The following is a 17264-nucleotide window of genomic DNA, read 5'->3' as shown; positions in this document are numbered from 1 at the left end:
CAAAACTTTAGGTAGTTTCTCATAATTGAGTAACTGAATGTATCTGTCATGACTTTAACTTTCTAACCATATCCCCAGCAACTCTACTCTAAGATCCAAAAAAACCTGCTCCCCAAAACAAATTATGCCCATAGATGTAAATATTTGCTCATGATGTTCTCTGTGCCTATATGATCTTTTCCCCTTTATTTATTCTTGTTCAATTCCTATTCATCCTTTGAATCCTAATTTCACTGTATCCTCCTCCAGGAATTCTTCCCTGATACCTCAAGCCAGTAGTTATTTTTCTCATTTGAACTTAATATAACCCATTGTTTGTACCTCTCTTATGCAATGCCATATATTATTAGTATGTTATAATTGTCTTTGCATTTATGATAAATCCCTATTCGACTATAAGATCTGTAAGATATAAAAACTGGGTCTTGTCTCAACTTTTACTTCTTTGAGATGTTCTGCCCATAATGCATTATAAATGGCAGACAAATTGCTCAGTGGCAAATGAGTATACTTGCTCCCAGAATGACTAATGATTTGCTGACAGGTACAGCCAAGGGAAACTTTTGTAAAGAGACTCAGGCACTTGTATGAATTGTGCTTAAGTACTTCTAGAAAATCCACAATAATAGCTGGCATTTCTATAGCACTTTGCAGTTTATAAAATACTTTCTTCACTATATTTTAGTGAAGTCAATAGTGTTACTATTACTTCCATTTTATGGAGGGACAAATTGAAGCTCAGAAAAAGGACATGACTTGCGTCAGGTCACAACACTTGTATATAGTAGTTGGAATTCAAATTCTGGTCTTTTCATTTGAATGCCAACATTTTTTTCTATTGCAGAACAGAATCATAGAATTTTGGAGTTGGAAGAAAACTTAGAAGCCATTTAATCCAACCCTTCAACGAAGCATGAATTGTCTCCATAGCATTAAAAAAAACAAAAAACCCTTACCTACAATCCAATATAATGGATTTCTCTACTAGCAGCAATGCAATAATCCAGGACAATTCTGAGGGACTTATGAGAAAGAACCGTGGGTGTAGAAACACAGAAGAAAAACAACTGCTTGATCACATGGTTCGATGGGGATATGAATGGAGAGGTAGACCCTAAATGAACATCCTAGTGCAATTATCAATAATATGGAAATAGGTCTTGATCGATGACACATGTAAAACCCAGTGGGATTGATCATTGACTAAGGGAGGGGGTTGGGAAGAGGTGGGGGAAAGAACATGAATCTTGTAACCATGGAAAAGTACTCTAAATTAAATAATTAAAGTTTTCCAAATTTTAAAACAAACAAATAAATAAAAACCCTTACCTTTTATCTTAGTATCAATTTTGAAACAGAAGAGCAATAAAAGCTAGGAAATTGGGGTTGTGACCTGCCCAGGGTCACACAGCAAGGAAGTATCCAAGGCCAGATTTGAACTTGGGCCTTGACTCCTGACCCGATGCTCTATCCACTGTGCTACCTAGCTTCCCCTACAGCATTTTTTTTTACAATTAATCATCTCTCTCCTACCAATGGAGAGCTTATACTCTCATTTAGGTAGGTCATTCCATATTTAGAGAACTCTAATTTTTAGGTAGTTTCTCATATTGAGCTGAATCTTACTTGTTCAGACTGTAATTCTTTCATTCAGGCTTCCAGAAAGAGCAAAGAAAGATGTATTGGTACTTTGATATTCTCATGCACAAAGCCCAATTCAAGATACGATTATTAAAGAGCATCTCAAGCCTCTGGGAGAACCACTGAAATGTGTGAAAAGCCTTCCAGGAAAGATGTAAAGGATGTGACAGCTTCAAGATGTCCCTCTTGCGATACCTCCAATGCAAGGACTTAATTAGTGAACTTAATTGTTGAGAGATATGTAATTTGATTATTCAACAGATTGGTTGCTTATTCCTTTCTTATTGTTAATTGCATTAATTTGCAATGATGCTCGGGAGGCAAGATGAATGAGAAGAATGACTCCATTTCTTTTGAGCTGAAGAAGAGATAATCACACTGGGTAATTTGATTTTGATGTACTGTTTGTGTTATTTTTTTCTTTTGTAAAGATTTGGGCTTCATAAATAGGAGAGGGCCTGTGCATTCCTGCACAAGCCACCGATATCTGATTACCACAATGACTGCAAAGTGAGCTATTTGAGTATCTCCTCTCTATGGAGCACTTTTTCTCCAGAGGAAGTCTAGAGACAAATACCTAATATCTCTGATCTAAATCATTTGGATGGATAGCTAAAGCTGAACATATATGAATTTAGCAAATTGGCTGGTCTTCTTATTCATATTTTATAGCTGAGGGGTATGAGTCAAAAAGTCTGAAGTGAGCTAAAACTCAAACCATGATCTTTTGTGCCTAAGGATAAGGAAGGAGGCAGTGCCATACACCGGAGAGAACATTGGCATTGGAAGTCAGAGGACCAAGACTCATATGCTGCTGCTCTCATATATTATCTGTGTAACTTTGGGGAAACCACCTCATTTCTTTGCTCAGTTTCTTACTCTGTAAAATAAGGATATGGAATTACAAGGATGCTGAAATGGAAGCTTCTGATCTTATGCTACTGAGATCATGGAAGGGAACAGTGTGATACTATAGGGAAAATTCTTGCCTTGAAGGCAGAAAGTTCAAATACTGCTTTCAATGCTTATTACCTAGTGAGATTTGGCCATATCACTTTACTACTCCTAGCCTCAGTTTTCTGCTTTGTAAAATGAAGGAATTGTTTATCTGGCCTAATTTACCATAAAGCCATAAAATAAATTATCTGAGCTAAAAAGAATCTTGAGATAAAGATGTTGGAATCTGTTGGGAGCAGTCTTAGGGACAATTGTTTAGTTCCTGTTTTGACAAAGTAGTGAAATAATGCCCAAAGAAGTACAGTGAGCTCTAGGAGAATATTAGAGAGGATCTATGCATTGGGCAAATCTCACTCTAAATGAAGCTCAAGCAGTCAGCTGACTAGTTAGTGATAAAATAAGAATGAGGTCCATCCAGTTCAAAGAATTCTTTTCACTAATGCCACTCAAATGGAGCTCAGAATTACTAGATGGGGAGACCAACCCAGACAAAAAAATAGACCCTAGCCCAGTGATGGTGAACCTTTTAGAGATGGAGTGCCAGGACCCACCCTCACCTTGCCCCCAGACCAAGTACTGTGCCTGCCACACACACACAGCATGCCGTGTCCCTCCCCACCACCAAGTGCCAGGCATGCTCTGCCTCCCCTCCCCTTACCCTACACAAGTGAGGGAGGAAGCACTCTCATTGGACTGCTGGGTGGAGTGGTGGGTGATGTGAGGAATGTCCTCATCCAGTATAAAGAGGGGGAGCAAAGTGGCCCAAGTGCTCTGCTCCCCTCTATATCTGCTGCTTGTGAGCCTCTCACCTTACCCACTATGTGCTCCCATTGGGCTGCTGGACAGAGGGATGAGGGATGTGAAAAAATGTTGTCAGGCATGGTGGAAAGGGTGAGGGGAGAAGCTCTGCCAGAGTCCCTCTGCCTTTCTAGTAACAAACTCAGGGGAAGGGGGAGGGAAGGGTATCCAAATGACCATAGAGAGCTCTCTGCATGCCATCTGGCACCTATGCCATAGGTTCACCATCACTGCCCTAGACTGAGTAGTTGACTCTGTGAATGTTCCTCAAAGTAAACAGTCAGAACTTGGTATGCACACATAAACTGGTTGGATTATTTAGATCAACATAAAGTTATCTTAAAAACAACCATTTAAAACTAATCAGCATCTGATTGTTTGAATTCAGCTGTGGTTTTTTGCATTCATGACTCCAGTTGTCTCTGAGTATTTGCTTCCAACTCCCTTTAGCTGCATTGGGTCCTCCTAGCTCAGTTTAACTGTGAATTGGTTAGAAGGAGAATAATTATTCTAAAATACCTCCATTCTCTTTACTCTGTTCTTACAGGGCCTGGCTCTGACTCAGCTCTCACTGGAAAAGAGGAGAGATAATTCCAATGTGCTTATCTCTGAAATTTCTTTACTGTTGATGTTTTCAATTTTGTTTTCATCCTTTCTTAAATTTAAATTATTATTACTTTAAAAAGTCTATTTGCCACGTTTGTGCTATATCTAGAGGCATGTGCTTGGTTCAGTTCAGACTTCTGTAGTGATGATTAGGTGCAGCCTTTATAACAAAATCAGTTCTTTGGTCACTGTGGTGCTTCCTGAGGAACACAGGGTCAGAAGTCAAGGACATGACTCAGACAAGCGTGCACCTAAGGGAGAAGATCTGTTCAGACTTCTCATCTGGCTACTGTACCAATGAGTTCAAGCCTTTTTTCACTTCTCCCTTAGGCCTGGCTTTTGTGAGTGTTGACAAAGTAAGACAATGATCAGGACTTTTCAGAATGAAGCCGACAGAAGAGGAAAAAGGGAAAGGTTTTGAAAGCCCCATTGTTGAACTGCTCTCTACCTGAAAAATATCTGAATTATTCTTAGAAATCTCTATGAGAGAGCCTTCTTCTTCCTCACTTCCCCACCTCCAATGCCAGTCATCATTAGTTTGGAAAGTGGTAATCAGAAAGAAAAGATAATTTCTCATTTCCAGATCTCCATGAAATGATGTGGATTGAAATAAGCAGAACCAGAAGAACATTATTCATAGTAAGCAGCAGACAATCAAATGTAATAGATTCTGTTACTAAAAGTAATGCAATGATCAAGAATAATCTTGTGGAACTTATGAAAAAGAATGTTAGCCACATCTAGAGAAAGAACTGTGGGAGTAGAAACATAGAAGAAAAATATATGCTTTATCACTTGGTTATATGGGCACAGGATTTGGGGTTGTAGTTTTTAAAAGATTACTCCATTACAAAAATGAATAATATGGAAATAGATTTGGAGTAATAAGACATGCATAAACCAGTGGAATTACTTGTCACCCTGGGAGGAGGGAAGGAAGAGAGAAGGGAGAGAACATGAATCATATAACCATGAAAAAAATAAAATAGTGTGGAAAAAAAATTCATTTCAATACTTGGAGCAAGAAGTGGGACTGAAGGCAACTTCAGTCAACCAGACCTATACTCTATAGGCTAGCCCAGGCCAGGCAAGAACCAGCTCCTTCTCTCTCCTTAGAAAAGTTGAAATATTAAAGAATATATTACTAGGAGTCTGGATACTTGTGTTCTAACTCCTAGACCTGCCAATATTTGGTCATATGGCCTTGTCATCAAAGGTTCTTAGCAACATTGAGCCCTCATAGTACTATTTAGCTAAGGAATTTGGGTCATCATTGACTATATACAAAATAAAAGTATTACTGTTGGTGGAACTGTGAACTAATTTAACCATTTTGGAAATCAGTTTGAAATTATACTCCAAAAGTTATACATAGATAGATAGATAGATAGATAGATAGATAGATAGATAGATAGATAGATAGATATCTTTTGACTCAGCAATACCAATATTAGGTTTGGGTCCTTAGGTGAAATTCTATACATTCTATATAGGTATATTCTAAAATATTTTTAGCAACTCTCTTTGTGGTGACAAAGAACTGAAAATTGAAGGGGGATGCCCATCAAATGGGAAATGGCTAAATAAGTTGTGGCATATGATTGTGATAGAATGCTACTGTACCATAAGAAATGAGAAACATGTTTAGAAAAACATGGAAAGACCTATATGAAATTATGAAGAATAAAATGAGCAGAACCAAGGGAACATTATATGCAGCAACCGAAACGTTGTTTAGAGAATGGCTTGTATATATCTACTTTGAGAAAGAACTAATAAATGGAAATTAAGAAATAGTTTTATATAAAAATCTATCTTTGATGACCTCTCTAGTATGGGGAGGGGAGGGAAAGAGGGAGATACCTGAGAATTAAAAAACCCAAAAAGGATGTATTTACTATGTGATCCCTGGTTCCTTCTCACTCAAACAATTTATGTTCTGGGATCATTTACACTTTTTATATCTTATTTATGTTCTAAAGTCCTTTCTAGCTATTTCCTTCTATCGTCTATATTCAGAGCTCTTAGACTGCTGAAAGAGAGGAAACTAAATTTAGCTGAAGCCACACGGTACCTTCAAGGAAAGATAGGAGGCAGTCTATACCAGGCAAGTCAAACAACCCCCAACATGTAGATCACTGTCTCTTCAATGGATATAGCCTGGACCCTCAGCTTAAGAGCTAGGGAAATAACAGACCATCAGGAATGCTTCCAGTTAGCCCTCACAATCATCATCTAAGAAAACACCCCTTGTGCAAATGTGACCTGGCAACTGCTTTTACAGGGAATGTAACACCCACCTCCTCAGTAGCTACTGAAGACCCAGAAAATACATCGCTATCCCCAAAGGCTTTGGCACTGTGATATGGTTCAATGTCAGAATCATATTTGGTTTTATCAGTAGAAATAAAATGAAAAAGATATAGTATGATCTGCTTTGCTACTGTGCTCTAAGGACCATGGAGCCTTTGCATTTGTCTTTCACAGGAAACTTCAAATATATGCTCTCTCACCCAATTAGAATGTGCGCATCTAGCTTTTCTATTTGTATCTAGCATATGGCTTTGCTTAGAGTAAGCACTTGATAAATGCTTGTCTAGAAAACATATTATTATTCATTCATTTTTCCAACTCTGTTCATTGATTTCCTTTTTTGTCCTTCGGGGTTTCTGGAATTAAAATGATGTACTCTGATGAGCCTCATAATAATTGTGAATTATTAAAAATATGTGCTTATAGCATGTCAATTATTATATTTCTTTGAATGTGAGTATAAGGATAAAGCCTGGATTCGTGACTTCCTTGTTATAAAACTTTGAGGTGTGAAAACTTCCTCTACCAATGTAGGGCAGCACTGTCTTTGTAATATATAGTTCTTTGTACATATAGTTATATAATATATAGTCTTCGTATATATTCTATATGTCTAATAATATGTAAGTATATAATATATAGTCTTTGTAATATATAGTTCTAAAGGTTATCTATAGGCCTGAGAATTTAATTGACTTAGTTGAATTACATGGTCAGTATATATTAGAGATAGGACTAGAATTCACATCTTTCTGGCTTTCTGGCCCTCACTGTCAGCTGATGTCCTATAAAAAACATAGCTTTAAGTACTCACCCAAATGCTAAATATCTAACAGCATTCATGAGTCCTTATTTTCACCACCAGCCCCATCCCACTCCTATCTTCAAAGTTGGCTCCACAAAGAGTAAAATAGAAACATTTGATCCCATAATTTCACAATCTAAGGTCCTCAATAATCTGGATCCAATCTATTTTTCTAGTTTTATACTACTGTTTACCACATTTTATATATTCCAACTACATGTGATTAGCATAATTCCCCAACTGTGCTTCTTGATTTCTCACCTGTATATTGTTGTCCATGCTTGTCTGAAATAAGCTTAGAATAAAGAATGTGAGAAGTGGAAGAAGTTATTAAAATTGTAGAATGAGAGATGGAATGGACTTCATAAATAATTTAGTGTAACTCACTATAATCGTTTCCCCATTTTATGGATAAGGAAAAGAAGTTTGAATGATATGTTCTAACCTCATACTTTTATATATAAAGAAACTGAGGACCACAGAGATAAAGTGACTTGTGATAAATTGCATTAGTAGATTTGATCAACTGAAAGTTATAGCCATTCTGAAATGAATTTCCATAGCTGGTGAAAAACCAGCCTTGGATACTCCACAGAGAGGTGCTTGGAAATATTTAGAGTTATTTTTTTCCCCTGAGCAAAGTGAGTAATACTTCTGCTAACCCAGCTGTGGGACTTCACAGAATGGTAAATTATCATTTTTTGCAAGAAACTCCCACGATTCCAGGATATTCTCATCGTATTCTTAGACATTATCACACTCACTCATTTTCAATTTCTGAAGTCAGAATGGATGACTTTTCTGATTTCTCAGTTTGAGAAAAATAATGCAGGAAAGGAAAGACAAAACTTATTTATTTTATGAGCACAAATGGTACTTCTTATAACATAGCATCTTAGATTGTTATTGCTCAAAAGAATCTTAGAAAATTGAACAGAGCTGGAAAGAATCTTAGAACTTTGAATGTCAAAAGTGGTAGTGGTACAGGGTTGAGGAGCTTAGAAACTGGAACAAAAAGTGTCAGAGCTACAGGGAATCTTAGGCAACTAAGTGGCTCAGTGGACAGAGCATTAGGACTAGAGTCAGGAATACCTGAGTGAAAATTAAACTTCACTTACTGTGTGACCCCGAATGAGACATTTAACCTCTTCCTCAGTTTCTGCAACTTTAAAATGGAGATAAGAACAGCAGCTACCATAAAGGATTGTTGTGAGGGTCAAATTAGACAACATTTATAAAATGCTTAGTATAGTACCTGGCCAATAATGGGTCATATATAAATACTTATTACCCCCATCCCCACTGCATACATCAAAAGACATTAAAGCTGGAAAAATAGAGATTGAGTCCAGGTCCTTCATTTTACAATCAAAGCAAACAAATCCATAAAGGCATTGGGGTACACTGGAATGAGTGTTGGATTTGGAGTAACAGGATGGATTCAGACCCTATTTTTGCCACTTATGCTGCCATTTGTGCCATCTTGGAAAAATCACTTTTACTCCTTGGGCTTGAGGGAGTAGAATCAGGTCATTCTTATGAGACCTTCCATCTTTGAATGTGTAATTCTGTGATCCTTAAATTGATTATCCAAAGGTCACAAAATGACTCAAGGGCACAAAAATGACTAGAATTCAGGGCTTGGGACTTCTAACCACAGACTTTATTTTGACTCTACCTCACTGCAATTCCTCCTAAGCAAAACAATCTATTTCCTTGGATGTAATTAAAAACACCTTTTTACATGCAAGCCTGATGTGCTTTTTTATTGTTAACAGCTGACAATAAACAATTTACGAGGGGTGATTTGATGTTTATGCCGAATCATTCAATAGCCCATCTGAAGGCTCATATAGTTTCTGTAATGGATCTGAAATGCTGCAAAGCAGGGACGGATATCTAACAGCCAGGCATCCAATTTATCAGCCAGAATATTCATTCTTATGGAGTATGTTCAAGCCCTGAGAATGTATTTCAGTAATGTCATCTTGGGGTGAATGTGTGTGTAAAAGGATTTTCTGTTCATTATTGTAGTTCTAGGACCAGACATTGCCTCAGCAGAACTGAACCTGGAGAGTTTCAAATCATGTGCATTTCAGAATATTCCTCTCTTTCAGTATGATCCCAGGATGGGCTTTTATGGACTGTTCAAGAGAGATTGTATTGCCCTCTATCTAGGATTATAGTCAATCTTGTGGGAACTGTGTGTGTGTGTGTGTGTGTGTGTGTGTGTGTGTGTGTGTGTGAGTGAGTGTGAACAGATCACTTGTCAAGGATGTTATAGAAGGGATTTCTATAGCAGCAGGGGTAAATCTTGAAGTAAGCTGAAATATGAGCTATGAAATATTGTCTTAAAGAAGTGTTTCCTATCTGCTACTGAATTAAGTTTCACTTTGCCTTGGATTCAAACCTCTACCAAGTTTGGCACCATGCCTAATGATCACACTTTCATGCTCAAAATTCCCCAATTCACATGCTTGTGGTTGAAGAGATATAGTTTAGTGAATTGCAAAAAATACTAGACTTGGAATTAGAAGTCTTGGTCCCCCCCAAGTCTTTTCTCCTCTATTTATTAAGCATTTGAATTCTGTCAAACTTTTCTGAATCTCAGTTTTACATCTACAAATAGGGATAATACAATCTTATAAATATATAGCTCTTTAAAATATGCTGTCCTTATAATAGTCCTGTGAGGTTGGGAATCCATGCCCTGGCTAAACTAGATGGCTACTGCAATTTAGTTTTAAATTATAAAGCTATGGGATCCTAGGAGAATTGTGCCTGTAGTCAGGAGCACATTAGTTAAAATCCAACTTTCAGACACTTACTAACTTTGTGATACTGGGCAAGTTCTTTAACCTCTATCTCAATTTCCTTAACTGTAAAATGGGGATAGTAATTGTTCCTAACCAAATGAGAGGATTCTCATAACATGCTTAGCATAGGGCCTGACACATAATAGGAGCTTCATAAATACTTGTTTCCCTTCCTTCTTGGTTCATATTCTAATCCTGGTCCAACTGGCTATTGGATCTTAGACAAATCATTTCTTCTCTCTAGGTCCTAGTGTATTAGATAATTGATTTAAGGGTTATAGTGATTGAGAGATCAGATCTGTCACCCTCCTCTCTTTTCACTCCCCTCCCTTTTCTTCCTCCCTTCTCCCTTCCCCCTGTCAGTTGGTTTCTTCAGTTGATGACACTGGAAGAAAACTCTGAGTGAGTTTCCTGATAAAACTAATAGATAACTCTCTCTTTGGATGATTTAAACAAAGGGTTTATTTAGGAAAAGGGAATGGACAGGGAAGTTTTATGGGAGAGAGGGTTTAGGGTTTCCCTAATCTTAAAATACTCCTAAATTGAAGAATAATAGAATAGAGTCTTGAATTTGAGGGATATGGCTAACAGGTTGAGGATTTTAGTCACGTTGTCCAGTAGGGAGAAATCAGCAAGAGAAGGATCTTTTCAGTTCTTTCTCCTTCCTGTCTCAAGAGCAAGAGACCACTTCTTACAGTTTGGCTGTTCCTTTCAACAGTCTCTCCCCCCACCCATTCTATTCCAGAATACTTCTTTTTTTTTAAACATTGTTTTATTTGGTCATTTCCAGTGTTTTCAATAGGAATGGGTGTTGTATTTTATCAAAGATTTTTCCTACATCTATTGAGATAATCATGTGATTTTTGTCAGTTTGCTTGTTAATATGGTCAATTATGTGGATGGTTTTCCTAATATTGAACCATCCTTGCATTCCTGGTATGAATCCTGCCTGGTCATAGTGGATGACCCTTGTGATGACTTGCTGGAGTCTTTTTGCTAGTAACCTATTTAAGATTTTTGCGTCTATATTCATTAGGGAGATTGGTCTATAGTTTTCTTTCTCTGTTTTTGACCTGCCTGGCTTTGGGATCAGTACCATGTTTGTGTCATAAAATGAATTTGGTAGAACTCCTTCTTGGCTTATTCTGTCAAATAGTTTGTTTAATATTGGGATTAGTTCTTTGAATGTTTGATAGAATTCATTTGTGAATCCACCTGGACCTGGGGATTTTTTCTTAGGGAGTTCTTTGATGGCTTGTTCAATTTCTTTTTCTGATATGGGGTTGTTAAGGTAATTTATTTCTTCCTCTTTTAGTCTAGGCAACTTATATTTTTGTAAGTATTCATCCATATCACCTAGGTTGGTATATTTATTGCCATATAGTTGGGCAAAGTAGTTTTTAATGATTGCCTTAATTTCCTCTTCATTAGAGGTGAGGTCTCCTTTTTCATCTTGGATACTGTCAATTTCATTTATTTCTTTTCTTTTTTTAATTAGTTGACTAGTATTTTGTCTATTTTATTTGTTTATTCAAAGTACCAGCTTCTAGTCTTCTTTATTAAATTAATAGTTCTTTGACTTTCAATTTTATTAATTTCTCCTTTGAGTTTTAGGATCTCTAATTTAGTCTTTATCTGAGGATTTTTAATTTGTTCACTTTCTAATTTTTTAATTTGCATGCCCAATTCATTGACCTCTGCCCTTCTTAATTTGTTAATATATGAACTCAAGCATATAAATTTCCCCCTAAGTACTACTTTGGCTGCATCCCATAGGTTTTGAAAGGATGTCTCATCATTGTCATTTTCTTCAATGAAGTTATTAATTGTTTCTATGATTTGTTCTTTAACTAACTGGTTTTGGAGAATCATATTGTTTAATTTCCAATTAATTTTCAATTTACCTCTCCATGTTTCCTTACTAATTATTATTTTCATTGCATTGTGATCTGAGAAAGTTTCATTTATTATTTCTGCTCTTTTGCACTTGTTTGCAATGTTTTTATGCCCTAATACATGGTCAATTTTTGTGAATGTACCATGTGCTGCAGAAAAGAAGGTATATTCCTTTTTGTCCCTATTTATTTTTCTCCACATGTCTACTAACTCTAATTTTTCTAAAATTTCATTCACTTCTCTTACCTCTCTCTTATTTATTTTTTGGTTTGATTTATCCAGTTCAGATAGAGGAAGGTTCAGGTCTCCCACTAGTATAGTTTTTCTATCTATTTCGTCCTTGAGTTCCTCTAGTTTCTCCTTTAGAAATTTGGATGCTATGCCATTTGGTGCATACATGTTGAGTACAGATATTTCCTCACTGTCTATATTGCCTTTTATCAGGATGTAATTACCTTCCCTATCTCTTTTAAGTAGATTTATTTTTACTTTGGCTTTGTCAGATATCATGATTGTGACTCCTGCCTTCTTTTTGTCAGTTGATGCCCAATAGATTTGGCTCCACCCTCTTACTTTCACGCTATGTGTATCTACCTTCCTCATGTGTGTTTCTTGTAGACAGCATATGGTAGGGTTTTGGATTCTAATCAACTCTGCTATTCGCTTGCATTTTATGGGTAAGTTCATTCCATTCACATTCAGAGTTATGATTACTAGCTGTATATTTCCCAATATTTTGATTTCTGCTCCTGTTCCTACCTTTTCTTCTTTCACTATTTCGTTCTACACCAATGTTTGCTTTTAAAGAGTCCTCCTTGTTCCCACCCTTATTTTACTTCCCTTTCTACCCTTCTCCCTTCTTATCCCCCCTTATTTTCCCTGTAGTCTTTCTAAAATTAACCCCCACCCCTCCCTCTCTTGTACTGCTTCCCTCCCCACCAAACCATTTGTTGCCCTTCTACTCCCCTATTGGCACAAATCTATTCTCTGCCCCCAATGGATTGGATTGTTTTTTCCTCTTTGAGTCAATTTCAAAGCACGTAAAAGTTGAGAATTTCCTGTCTCTGACCTCTTTACCCTTCCAGTATATTAATGTTATCCCCCCTCCCACCATGAGCTTCTTTATGACATATAAATTTACCCCCATTTGTTTGTTTTCCCATTTCTTTTAATATTAACCTATTTTTAAGCTCTAGTTATATATAAGTATATGTATATATGCATACTCATGTGTATGTATTTTTGCATGTATATATCTATATACCTATTTATGTCCTTGAATCCTATACAGTTTGTCACTGTTCCCTCTAAGTGTACTTCATTTTGCTACCCAGGTAATAATAACAACAGTTTTTAAGAGTTACTAATGACCTCTTTTCTTATAGGGATACATATCATTTTAACTTATTGAGTCTCTTAAAAATTTTATTTTTTGTTTTGTTTTCCTTTTCCCCCCTCTTTTTTAATTACCTTTTGATGATTCTCTTGAGTTCTGTGCTTGTACATCAAATTTTCTGTTCAGGTCTGGTCTTTTCTTTACGAATTCTTGGAATTCTTCTATTTTGTTGAATAACCATCCTTTCCCCTGTAAGAATATAGTCAGTTTTGATGGGTAGTTGATTCTTGGTTGTAGAGCTAGTTCCCTTGCTTTCCGGAATATCATATTCCATGCCTTTCTTTTTTTCAGTGTGGATGCAGCCAGATCCTGAGTTATCCTCACTGTGGTTCCTTGGTATCTGAATGACTTCTTCTTGGCAGCTTGTAATATCTTTTCTTTGGTCTGATAGTTCTTGAATTTGGCTATAACATTTCTGGGTGTTGTCAGTTGGGGATTAAGTACAGGAGGTGATCTGTGGATTCTATCAATCTCCACTTTTCCCTCTTGTTCTAGGATATTGGGGCAGTTTTCTTTAATAATTTCCTGTAAAATAACGTACAGGCTTTTTCTTTTGTCATGGTCTTTTGGTAGGCCAATGATTCCTAAATTGTCTCTCCTTGAACAATTTTCTAAGTCCTCTGTTTTGTGAATGAGATGCTTCATATTTTCCTCAATTTTTTTCATTCTTTTGGTTTTGTTTTATAGTGTCCTGCTGCTTTGTGAGGTCACTTGATTCTAGTTGTTGTATTCTGGTTCTTAAAGACTGGATTTTATCCTTAGTTTTTTGTTTGTCCTTTTCCTTTTGGTTGGATTTTCTTTGAAGGTCATCTTTCATCCTCTTTACCTCGTCTTTCATCTCCTTTTTCTCATCTTTCATCTTTTTCACCTCATCTTTCATCTCCTTTGCCTCATTTTCCAGCTGGTTGATTTTGGCTTTCAAGACACCATTTTCTTGTTTTAATTCAAGTGTCTCTGTTTCCAGATGACTTATCTTAGTTTTTAAGTTCTTTTCCCAATTGTCTTCAGCCTCTCTTAATTGTATTTTGAATTTCATTTTGAGTTCTTCCAGAGCCTGTATCCAATTCTCTGGGATTTCTGATTTTTCCTTTACTGATCCCTCCCCCTCTGTTTCATTCACTATTTGCTCATTACCTGTGCAAAAGCTGTCTATTGTACTTTCTTTCTTCTTTTTCTGTTGTTTGCTTGGGGTTACCCCTTCTTTGCTCCCTGTATTTGTCTGTGCTCTTGCTCCTCTCATTTTTTTTTTTGGTTTTGGTTTTGGGTCTGTCAGTCTCCCCTCTTGGAGCTTTGTCAGATCTCTTGGTACAGTCTCTAGGGGAGGAATGTTAGCTTCCCTGTCTTCTGGAGGCTTTTGATCAGATTAAGTTCAACTGGGTTGGGCTGTATGTGCTCTGAGGCCAAAGACTTTTGGAAGGCTGGGCCGCCCAGGCTCTCTCCAGTTCTCTCCAGCTGCTTCTCTGCTGTCCACAAGGTTCCTCAGTATCTTTGCCTGCCTCCCTGAGCTCTGAGGAGTCCTGATGGGGTTAGGTTCAACTAGATTGGTCTGGATGTGCCCCAAGGCAATGGTGAGACCAGAGCCTGATGGAGGGATCCAGCCATGGCCCCGGTCTCTCCCTGGCTTCCTCCCCACTGTCCACGCTGGACGCTCAGTGTCTGGCGCCCCGCTGCTCACAAGGTAGACCATCCAAACCAGCACCTTTACCCTCTCAGAGGTTCCCGCTGCCGCTGGGGGCTCAGCCCTCTGGGTTGGGGGGAGGGGTCCTGGGATCTTCCCTCTGACTTCCCCTTAGACCAGTGTATTTTTGGGTTCTGGCTTTTGGGGGGCATACCTTTTTATTTGAGTCCAGAAGGAGGGTTCCCCACCTCTGTCCTGTTTCTCATCTTGAATATTGGTGCCCTAGGAGCATTCAGTCTATAATCGGTTAGGAAGGGTCTTCCACTAGGTCTGAACTTTTGCAGCTTGCTAAGCAGCCATCTTGACTCTGCCCCCTTGCAGAATACTTCTTGATTGACAGCTTTTGCAAATCTTACTCCTTGGACTCTTTGCAGGTTTTCTCCAACTTTCTCATTCACACTAGATGTTTTTGTTTTTGTTTTTCAAATGAAAGAATGGACTAGGTGATCTCTAAGGATGATCCTAGCTGTGATACAGTATTCCATTTGCTTTATATTCCATTCCAGTTTGAACATTCTAAAGATTAAGTTCCCAGAGCCCTTCTAGCATCAACACTATTTTCCAAAGGTCCTTCTGCTCTTTTATAATCTTTGATGCTAATTACCTCTTTTTTAAAAATACTTGTCTACAATTTCACCTTTAGGATACTGCTTTGGGGAGTTACCAAATTGTGGGTAAGTGTGATAATAGCTCTCTTTGCTCCTTGAAACTGGATTCTTTTTATTAAAACTCTTACCTTCTGTTTTAGAATCAATACTATGTATTGGTTCCAAGGCAGAAGAGCAGTAAGGGGTAGGAAATGGGAATTAAGTAACTTGCCCAGGGTCACACAGCTAGGAAGTATTTGAGGTCAGATTCAATTGACTCTCAATCCACTGAGCCTACTAGATGTCCCTGAAATAAAGAAGGTCAAAATTGGAGTCATAGATGGAAGGAAGAAGAGATGGATGATATTATTCCAAATATGAGCAGTGGTTCCCTACCAAATCGGGTTTGTATAAAACTAACTATGGTCTATTATTGTGACATAATATATACTCCTAAGGACAATTAGTATATCTGAATCTCAAAGATCAAGTAAGGAATGATAGACTAAGTCAATGTTCACACTTGAAAAAATATACATAAGCTAACAAAATCAAGCTTTTTGTATGAAATCAATTCCTATCCTAAACTATGTTTCATGAAGGCAGATGCTGTGTTTTATCTAAATCAATGATAGACTAGGATACTTCGAACTCTGGGTTCACATAGACAATGTCTAATCTTGAAGTGCCAAGTCAATTTTTAGGTCATACCCAAATAAGGAATGTCCTCTGGGATATTTCCAAATAAAGTTTATGTATCAGTAAACTTTAGGTTTCCATAAATCTAGATAACATGGTCTTTACCTTTTACATAATTATTCAAAATAATGAGTATATATTAGGTAGATCACAAACTATTTTACTTCTCCAAAGAAAATGCAAAGAGAAAGACTCCCAGAAGCTGGTAAAAACATGGAAAATGTCCAGATTACTCACAGTAGATCAAAAACTTCAGTTAACTCTTCTGAGATAACTGAAGAGGAAGTTACCATCAAGGAAATAGTCTAAAGATCTTGTTTATCTATCACAGTGTAAGAATTCTGGATTTGGGATCAAGGAATTTGGCTTCAAGGTTTGATTTAGCTATTTACTATCTCTGTGACCTTGGGCAAATCATTTAAGTGCTCTTAGCCTTGGTTTCCTAATAAGTAAAAATGAAGAGGCTAGATTTCTAATATCCTTTCTAGATATAAAGCTATAATTACATTCACTATGGTACTTAGATCTTTGCATGAGGTCTTACACAATCCCTTCCAAACTTATAATGTCATGTTATGACTTGGACTCACCCTGAAAGACTAACACTTTGGGATCTCTAGACAGGCAGCTCCCCTTCCCATTGGACCATCAGTACCCATAGAACTTCTTGCCATTTTTCTTTACTCTTAAACTCATCAGATCAATTAAGGAATTACCCTAATCAAGCTACTTCAAATTTTTCTCTCTCCTAGTACATAGATTACTGCTCAATATATAGTGGGTAACTAATGAATGTTATTTAAATATGATAATTTTATGTAATTATTTTCCATTTTATATCTATATGTATGTGCACACATGTATTGCAAAAATTTCATTTTATGACCACATCCTATAATTAATGGCAGCCTTTATCCAGACCTTTGTGTTATTTGTCAGAAGAAACCTAGGAAACTTGCATTTCCATTAAAAAGTAACAGTTTCACAGCTTTGCTGCAGAGAATTGAATATATTGTGCCTTTTTTATCTCTCAGCAAGTGCAAGGAAAATTTTGTGGTTGTTAGCAGGAGAT

The sequence above is a fragment of the Monodelphis domestica genome, chromosome 1 (assembly GCF_027887165.1).
Source record: "Monodelphis domestica isolate mMonDom1 chromosome 1, mMonDom1.pri, whole genome shotgun sequence".
In the NCBI taxonomy this organism is placed as follows: Eukaryota; Metazoa; Chordata; class Mammalia; order Didelphimorphia; family Didelphidae; genus Monodelphis; species Monodelphis domestica.
Note: the sequence above shows the minus strand (reverse complement) of the source record.